The sequence below is a fragment of the Triticum aestivum genome, chromosome 6D, assembly GCF_018294505.1.
Source record: "Triticum aestivum cultivar Chinese Spring chromosome 6D, IWGSC CS RefSeq v2.1, whole genome shotgun sequence".
In the NCBI taxonomy this organism is placed as follows: Eukaryota; Viridiplantae; Streptophyta; class Magnoliopsida; order Poales; family Poaceae; genus Triticum; species Triticum aestivum.
The window spans coordinates 435,755,024-435,764,472 of NC_057811.1; positions in this window are offsets into that span (position 1 = coordinate 435,755,024).

Here is a 9,449-nt window from a genome sequence, read left to right on the forward strand (position 1 = left end):
CCCCGGGCCTGGCGGGCTTCGGCGGCGGCGCGCGGTGGCTAGGCCACATGGCAGCGCGGGAGAGGCCTGGCGCGGCGGCGGGTTCGTCCGGCGGCGGCGGACGCGTCCGGTGGCGGTGGGGGCGATTTGATCTAGGGTTAGGGGTGGTTTTGCCCGCAATTTCGGAGGGGGAGGTGTTTTTATAGGTAGAGGGAGCTAGGAGACTCCAAATGGAGCACGGTTTTCGGCCACATGATCGTGATCGAACGACCTAGAGCATGGAAGTGACTTAGATGGGTTTTGGGCTGTTTAGAGGGGGGTTTTGCTGCAACACACAAAAGGACTTTGCGGTTACCCGGTTAACCGTTGGAGTACCAAACGACCTCCAAATGGAACGAAACTTGACAGGTGGTCTACTAGTGGTATAACAAGGCCACTTGGAAAAACTCGGTCCATTCCGAGAACGTTCAGCACCCGCTCATGAAAAGAAACAAGAGGGGTGCGCCGGTGCACGTGGGAGTGTCGGATTGCAAAACGGACAACGGGGAAAAAGCTCGGATGCATGAGACGAACACGTATGGAAATGAGATGCACATGATGACATGATATGAGATGCATGGCATGAACAAAATGCAAAACGAAAAACAAAACCCGACCACGAAGGGAATATCATAACACATAGCCGAAAATGGCAAGAGTTAGAGTTACAAATATGGAAAGTTACATCCGGGGTGTTACAACACTCCACCACTACGAGAGGATCTCGTCCCGAGATCTAGGACTGAAAGAACTCCGGATATTCGGAACGGAGGTGGTCCTCGCGTTCCCAGGTGGCTTCTCAGTCGGAATGGTGCGACCACTTCACTTTCAGGAATTTGATTGACTTGTTGCGAGTCTTGCGCTCAGTTTCTTCAAGAATAGCAACGGGGTGCTCATGATAAGACAGATCTTCTTGGAGATCAATCTCTTCGAAGTTGATGGTGCGCTCAGGAGTCTTGAAGCACTTGCGAAGCTGTGACACGTGGAACACATCGTGCACGTTCGCGAAGTTGGAGGGAAGCTCGAGTTGATAGGCGAGGTCGCCTCTTTTGCCAATGATCTTGAAAGGACCCACGTATCTAGGGGCAAGCTTCCCTTTGATACCGAAACGACGAGTGCCTTTCATTGGAGAGACGCGGAGGTAGACATGGTCTACGATCTCGAAAGCCAAATCACGGTGCTTGCTATCATAGTAACTCTTCTGGCGCGATTGCGCGGCTTTGAGATTTTCGCGGATGACTTTACACATTTCTTCAGCCTCTGTGATTAAGTCATTGCCAAGAAGTTGGCGTTCACCAGTCTCTGACCAATTGAGAGGAGTACGGCACTTTCTGCCATAGAGAATCTCGAATGGGGCCTTGCCCGAACTCGCTTGGAAGCTGTTGTTGTAGGAGAACTCGGCATATGGAAGACAATCTTCCCATATAATGCCAAAAGAAATGACACAAGCCCTGAGCATATCTTCAAGAATTTGATTGACTCGCTCGACTTGGCCACTAGTTCAAGGATGGAAAGCTGTGCTGAAGCGAATGTTGGTGCCCATGGCCTTCTGGAAGGAGTCCCAGAACTTAGAAGTGAAGATGCTTCCACGATCTGAAGAAATCAATTGTGGAATGCCATGCAAGGAGACAATCCTGGAGGTGTATAGCTCTGCCAACTGAGCTGCTGTGATAGATTCTTTGATTGGAAGGAAATGAGCCACTTTAGTAAGCTTGTCGATGACAACGAAGATAGCATCATTTCCACGCTTGGACTTTGGAAATCCAGTCACGAAGTCCATTTCGATATGATCAAACTTCCATTCTGGGATAGCAAGAGGTTGGAGGAGACCAGCTGGTCGATGGTGTTCTGCTTTCACTCTTCGACAGACATCACATTCGTTCACGAATTGAGCGATTTCTCGCTTCATTCGAGTCCACCAATACGACTGCTTGAGGTCATGGTACATCTTCGTACTTCCAGGATGAATGGAAAGAAGGGATTTGTGCGCCTCGTTCATAATGACTTTCCTTAGATCACCTTTAGGAACCACAATCCGGTCCTCAAAGAATAAAGTGTCTCTGTCATCAATGCGATAGCACTTGTATTTGGAAAGACCCTTGTCGATACCACGTTTCACCTTCTTCACCATGGCATCAAGAAGTTGTGCCTCATGAATTTGATCTTCCAAAGTAGGAGAGACTATGAGGTTGGCAAGAAAGCCTTGAGGAACAACTTGGAGATTCAGCTTGCGGAAAGCTTCACAAAGATCCGGTTGGAATGGCTTGAGAATTAAGCTGTTGCAATAAGCCTTCCTGCTCAAAGCATCTGCAATGACATTGGCTTTGCCTGGAGTATATTCAATACTCGGATTGTACTCTTGAATCATTTCGACCCATCGAGTCTGCCTGAGTGAAGATGTACTTGAGACTCTTGTGATCGGTGAATATGTCCACTTTTCTTCCCAACAAGAGATGTCTCCATGTTATTAATGCATGGACAACTGCCGCCAACTCAAGATCGTGAGTGGGGTAGTTCTTTTCGTTGGGCTTCAACTGATGAGAGGTATAGGCCACAACTTTCTTCTCTTGCATTAACACAGCACCGAGACCTTGAAGAGAAGCATCACAGAAAACTTCGAATGGCTTGGATTAGTCAGGAGGAGTTAAGACAGGAGCTGTGACGAGTTTCTCTTTGAGAGTGTTGAAAGCAACGTCACACTCAGGCGTCCAGACATACTTCACATGCTTCTGGAGGAGGTTGGAAAGAGGCTTTGCAATCTTAGAGAAATTCTCAACGAATCTTCGGCAATAGCTTGCAAGACCAAGAAAACTGCGGAGCTGCTTGACATTCTGAGGAGGTTCCCAATTCACAATTGCAGACACCTTCTCGGGATTAACAGCGATGCCCTTGACAGAGATGATATGACCAAGGTAAAGAACTTCATCGAGCCAAAACTCACATTTGGAAAACTTCGCATAGAATTGATACTCTCTGAGCTTGTCGAGCACCAATCGCAAATGTTTGGCATGATCCTTCTTATTCTTGGAGAAGACCAATATATCATCGAGATACACCAGGACGAATTCATTGGTATACGGGTTGAAGATGAAATTCATCATCCGAGAGAATGTTGGAGGAGCATTGACAAGGCCGAAAGACATGACAGTATATTCATAAGAACCAAAGCTTGTTCTGAATGCTCTCTTGGGAATATCTTCTTCATGAATGCGAATCTGATGATAACCCATACGAAGGTCAAGCTTGGAGAACTCTTTGGCACCTTTAAGTTGCTCGAATAGCTCATTGATGTTGGGAAGTGGATACTTGTTCTTGATTGTCTTCTTGTTCAATGGACGGTAGTCAACACAAAGTCGGTCCGTGCCATCCTTCTTCTGGACAAAAAGAACACCACAACCCCATGGAGATGAACTCGGTCTGATCAAACCCAGACGCTCTTGTTCATCGAGCTGTTTCTTCAATTCCTTCAGCTCCTTGGGTCCAAGCTTGTAAGGACGCTTGCAAACGGGTTCCGTGCCAGGCTCTAGATCGATAACGAACTCAACTGTCCGGTCAGGAGGCATACCCGGAAGCTCTTCTGGAAAGACATCTTGGTACTCACAAACGACTGGAATTTGAGAGATAGCATCCAACTCGCCCTTCTCATTGAGAGAAAACAACCGAATGGTTTCATCACGAGCAGCATAGATGATCACATCCTCAGAAGAGTGTGTCAATTGAATTTCCCTGGCAGCACAATCAAGTTGAGCCTTGTGCTTAGAAAGCCAGTCCATCCCGAGAATAAGATCAATATCCGAGTCACCAAGGACAATTGGAGAAGAGAGAAATTTATAATCGCCCATCTTGATAGAGACATCAGGAACTATCGAGTTGGCTCTCATTGACTTCCCCGGAGAAACAACACCCAATGGTTTACCCAGGTAAGACCAAGTAAAATCATTCTTTGCAAAGAACGATCTTGACATGAAACAATGCGATGCACCAGTGTCAAAAAGAACTTTTGCAGGAAAGTCATTAACAGGAAGATTACCCATTATCACATCAGTAGATTCCTCCGCTTGAGCTGCATTCATCATGTTCACCTTTGCAGACTTAGGATTATGCTTGACCACTGCATTGCTGGAAGATCTCACAGGAGGAGGAGGCGGAAGGCGCCTTTGATTGAAGCACTTGTTAGCATAGTGACCTTTCTGCTGACACTTGTTGCAAGTCACCTCTGAGAGTGGACGATGATAAGGAGCATTCGACTTTGGAGCTTGATTCTGAGACTTGTTCTGATAGCCAGGGTTGGGTGGGTGGGAAGATCCATGGCCACCTTTGTTCTTCTGCTGGTAAGGCTGACGAAACGGAGGAGGAGGAGGCAACCAGAACTTCTGTTGCTTAGCAGCCACTAGTGAGGAAGAAGAAGACTGAACTGCGTCCCTGACTCTCTTCTTAGAAGCCTCACACTTGAGCTGAGCAGCCTCTTGCTTCAGTGCCATATTGTAGAAATCATCATACTTGGTCGGCTCAAAAAGCACGAGAGGTAATTGCAGATCTTCTCTGAGGCCACCTCTGAATTGATAGATCATGCTCTTTTCATCACGAACGTCTTGCTTAGCGAAGCGCGCGAGTTTCTGAAACTGAGTATTGTATTGATACACGGACATGCTGCCTTGCTTGAGATTGCGGAACTCCTCACGCTTGCTCTCAACAACACTTTGTGGAATGTGGTGAGCTTTGAAGTCTCAGCGGAAATCATCCCAGGTAATCACACGACCTCCTCTGGAATCTTTGTATTGTTGATACCACTCGGCAGCTTGATCCTTGAGTTGAAAAGAAGCGAACTTGACAAAGTCCTCAGGCCTGACATTGCTACATTCAAAATGCTTGTTGATGTCCACGAGCCAATGATCGGCATCTGTGGCCTCGGCACAGTAGCTAAAAGACTTGGGCTGATTTGCGAGGAACTGGTTGAGGGTACCGAAGTGAGGCTGATTTTTGCCTTGGCCTTGATTTCCTTGATTGCCTTGCCCTTGGGTGCGTTCTTGCAAGAGTTGCAAAATCATCTGAGCATTGGCGTTGGTGGCTGCCATGATAGCTTGCCATGCCTTCGGAGGCGGAGATGGTGGCGAAGGGTTCGCCTAACTCCCTTCATTGCGTTCCGGATTCTGACACGTTGGCGGAGCCATCCTGAAGAGGGTGACTTCCGTTAGCATCTTGATAGACAAATAGACAAGTAGAGTCAACGGATAGAAATTGCAACATATAGTCTTCACAATAAACATTCGAACGAGGATGAACGAATGAATTCCATAGTAAAACATCACACTTCCATTAAGGTGAGAAGCCACTTGAAAAGAGATTGATGAATAAAATAAAAAGGTACGAGTGGAACAAATAAGTGGTAAGGATTACCCAATCACAAACCAAATATCTGCGGGAAGAAATGCTAAGAGCTACATGAATCCCACCTATAAACTCCCGAAACTTTCTGGTTATGCAATCTGGTGTTGGGGATACAGGACACAAAATATATCACCCAAACTAGCAATCCCTAGATCCAGCTGTATCCATCCGTCAACACATAACCAAGAAACCTTCGGAAATCGTGTACCTCAACCTTCGAAAAGCATCCGTTATACGAGTTATGGCAATACTCCCGAACTCCCGCCCCATTACTGGGTGGCGTCGAGGTGATCTCACCAACAACTGCATAAAAGAGATTTTCGATGTCGGTGAAACTCAGGTATTCCAGAACTGCAACGATAAAATTGTGACGACAACACCTCAGAGCTCAACTCCCCGGGACACTGCCACAACCCCTAAATGTCAGGAGGCACCAAGAACAATGTTCTCGTCACAAAACCATCGGAACAATTCCGAGATACCCGCGTGATACTAATTTTTTTTAGTGAAATTTGAGGAGAGAAGAGTCAAAACTTCTACATCAGGAGGCCTCACCAGAGCGACGAAGGGACTGAGGAGTAAAAAGAATCCTACTCTCCGATATATATAATCCTAAGACTCAAAACATTTTTGTTCTAGACTCAACAACGCCAGTGATTCGATCAAGCAGGGGGCTCCTAAGTCGGGGATGGCTCTGATTACCAACTTGTAACGCCCACGATGCGGCTATATCTCCCACGTGTCGAGGCACGACTTAGAGGCATAACCGCATTGTGGTTTTGTCGCAAGAAGGGTCATCTTCACACAATCCCATGTAATGAACAAGAATGGGATAACGAGAGTTGGCTTACAATCGCCACTTCACACAATACATAAATATAATTCATACATCATCCAAAATCCACACATAGACCGACTACGGTCAAATCCAAATGAAAATAAGATAACCCCAAATGCTAGATCCCCGATCGTCCCAACTGGGCTCCACTACTGATCATCAGGAAACGAAACATAGTAACGACCGCGTTCCTCGTCGAACTCCCACTTGAGCTCGGTTGCGTCATCTGCACTGGCATCGTCGGCACCTGCAACTGTTTTGGTAGAATCTGTGAGTCACGAGGACTCAGCAATCTCACACCCGCGAGATCAAGACTATTTAATCTTATAGGAAAAGAAGGTGTAATGAGGTGGAGCTGCAGCAGGCACTAAGCATATATGGTGGCTAACATACACAAATGAGAGCGAGAAGAAAAGCAGCGTAATGGTCGCGAAGCTAGAAATGATCAAGAAGTGATCCTGAAACTACTTACGTTCATGCATAACTCAAACCGTGTTCACTTCCCGGACTCCACCGAGAAGAGACCATCACGGCTACACACACGGTTGATGTATTTTAATTAAGTCAAGTGACAAGTTCTCTACGACCGGACATTAACAAATTCCCATCTGCCTCATAACCGCGGGCACGGCTTTCGAAAGATAATACCCTGCAGGGGTGTCCCAACTTAGCCCATTATAAGCTCTCACGGTCAACGAAGGATAAACCTTCTCCCGGGAAGACCCGATCAGTCTCGGAATCCCGGTTTACAAGACATTTCGACAATGGTAAAACAAGACCAGCAAAGCCGCCCGAATGTGCCGACAAATCCCGATAGGAGCTGCACATATCCCGTTCTCAGGGAACACCGGATAAGCGAAGCGTACAAGTACCAACGTAACCCAAGTTGCCAAGGGACGGTCCCGCACGGTGCTCTAGTTTGGACCAGCACTCAGAGGAACACTGGCCCGGGGGTTTAAATAAAGATGACCCTCGGGCTCGCGAAAACCCAAGGGAAAAGGCTTAGGTGGCAAATGGTAAAAACAAGGTTGGGCCTTGTTGGAGGAGTTTTATTCAAGGCGAACTGTCAAGGGGGTCTCATAAATCACCCAACCGCGTAAGGAACGCAAACTCAAGGAACATAATACCGGTATGACGGAAACTAGGGCGGCAAGTGTGGAACAAAACACCAGGCATAAGGCCGAGCCTTCCACCCTTTACCAAATATATAGATGCATTAAATAAATAAGAGATATTGTGATATTCCAAAATATCCATGTTCCAACATGGAACCAACTTCAACTTCACCTGCAACTAGCAACGCTATAAGAAGGGCTGAGCAAAAGCGGTAACTTAGCCAAACAACGGTTTGCTAGGAAAGGAAGGTTAGAGGCTTGACATGGCAATATGGGAGGCATGATATAGCAAGTGGTAGGTAGCGAAGCATGGCAATAGAACGAACAACTAGCAAAGCAAAGATAGAAGTGATTTCGAGGGTATGGTCATCTTGCCTGCAAGGTTCTCAGAGTTGTGGAAAGCTTGATCCTCGTAAGCGTACTCAACAGGTTCCTCGTTCACGAACTCGTCTCCCGGGTCTACCCACAACAAGATCACAAGCAAAGGAACCACAATCAATCACGGAAAATGCACAAGCAACATGATGCAAAACATGTATGATTTGCGAGATGTGGTATGCGATGCATATGCGTGCTCCGGAAGAAAAAAGGGTGAACAAGGCAGTAACTTGGCAAACCAAGTATGCCACTGGAAAGATGAGATGATTTCAGTCGAAATTGATATAAAGATCACCGGAAACGGATGCACGGTTTGCAATTGGCAAGCAAAACAAGAATGACACGATTCTGCGATTAACAGCATGATTGCACTTAGAATACATCAAGTAACTATACTACAGCACTCCAACATAGCAACAAAGCATATGACAGTAATCTGGAGATGCTTGACAAAATATGAACACTGAGCTACGGCTAGATCACAACATAACAGGTTCAAACAAGCATGGCAAAAGTGCAAAAGATATCAGGTTCACAGACTTGGTGAAATTACTAGACATGGCAGAAACAGCATCAAGTAGCAAAGTTCAGAGCAAGAACAACACATGCTACAGGAACTTAACATAGGAAAACAAGGCATGGAATGAATCTACTAAATGCATAGAACAAAAGTCCCTTACTGACCATGAGCCAAAAAGGATCAGAAGATATGATGGCCACCATGTAAACATAGCAAGTTTCGTTAACAGGTTTCAGACTTAGCAGAAAACAGAGCATGGCAGTAATAGAAATTAGGAGGGCATCTTGGTGAGCTTGAATCACTCAACACAAAGCAATGCATGACAAAACAAGCATACCTACAGCAAGATGGCATGTTTATGAAGCTAACCATGGCAAGATCAAATACATAGCATGAAAGGATCAACTACAACAAGCTTGGCAAAATTGAATAATATGTAAACAATCTGCCAGGAATATTTTATAGCAAAAGTAGAGCAAGATTAAGACATGCTATATCACTCCATAATTGCAAACAGAGGCATGGATGGATAGATCATAATTATATCTACAAAACATCCTTACTGAACATACTCAAAATAAGTATGTATCTCTCTGTAGCCACATGGATACATAGCAATAAAATAACAGCAGACAAAGACTTGGTGAAATTACTATGTCCCTGAAAACAGAAACATCATGAAGCCTAGTTTGCATGCTTGTGCTCTTCACTACAGAGATCACAAAAATAGATGTCATACACCTCTGTAAAGATGGCATGGCATAAATCAAAACACATGTAGAGCTCCTACTCATAAGAGGCACACATCAAATGCAACAAAAATAACAAATCACCAAGTTCTGATAAGTAACAGCAGTTAACATCATATAGCACTCTTGCACCAGAGATTTGGGCATCAAGATGGACTCAAATGAGCATAGCATAATGAAACAAAATTAAGAGCATCTCGATACGAACATTTTGATATATTACACGCACAAAGCGGAGCTATATGCAGAGAGTTATGATGCGATGAACATGAGCATATAATGTAAAATACACGGGACGGCAAAATTTCGGGGCGAGGAAGAAGTCAACCGTCGCGGATCTAGGGCTCGGGCTCGCCGGAGCTCGCGCCGGAGCAGAGGCGGCGGCCGGCGGAGGAGAGGAGGGAGACGGCGGGACCGGCGACCGAAGCAGGGGGCGCGGGCAC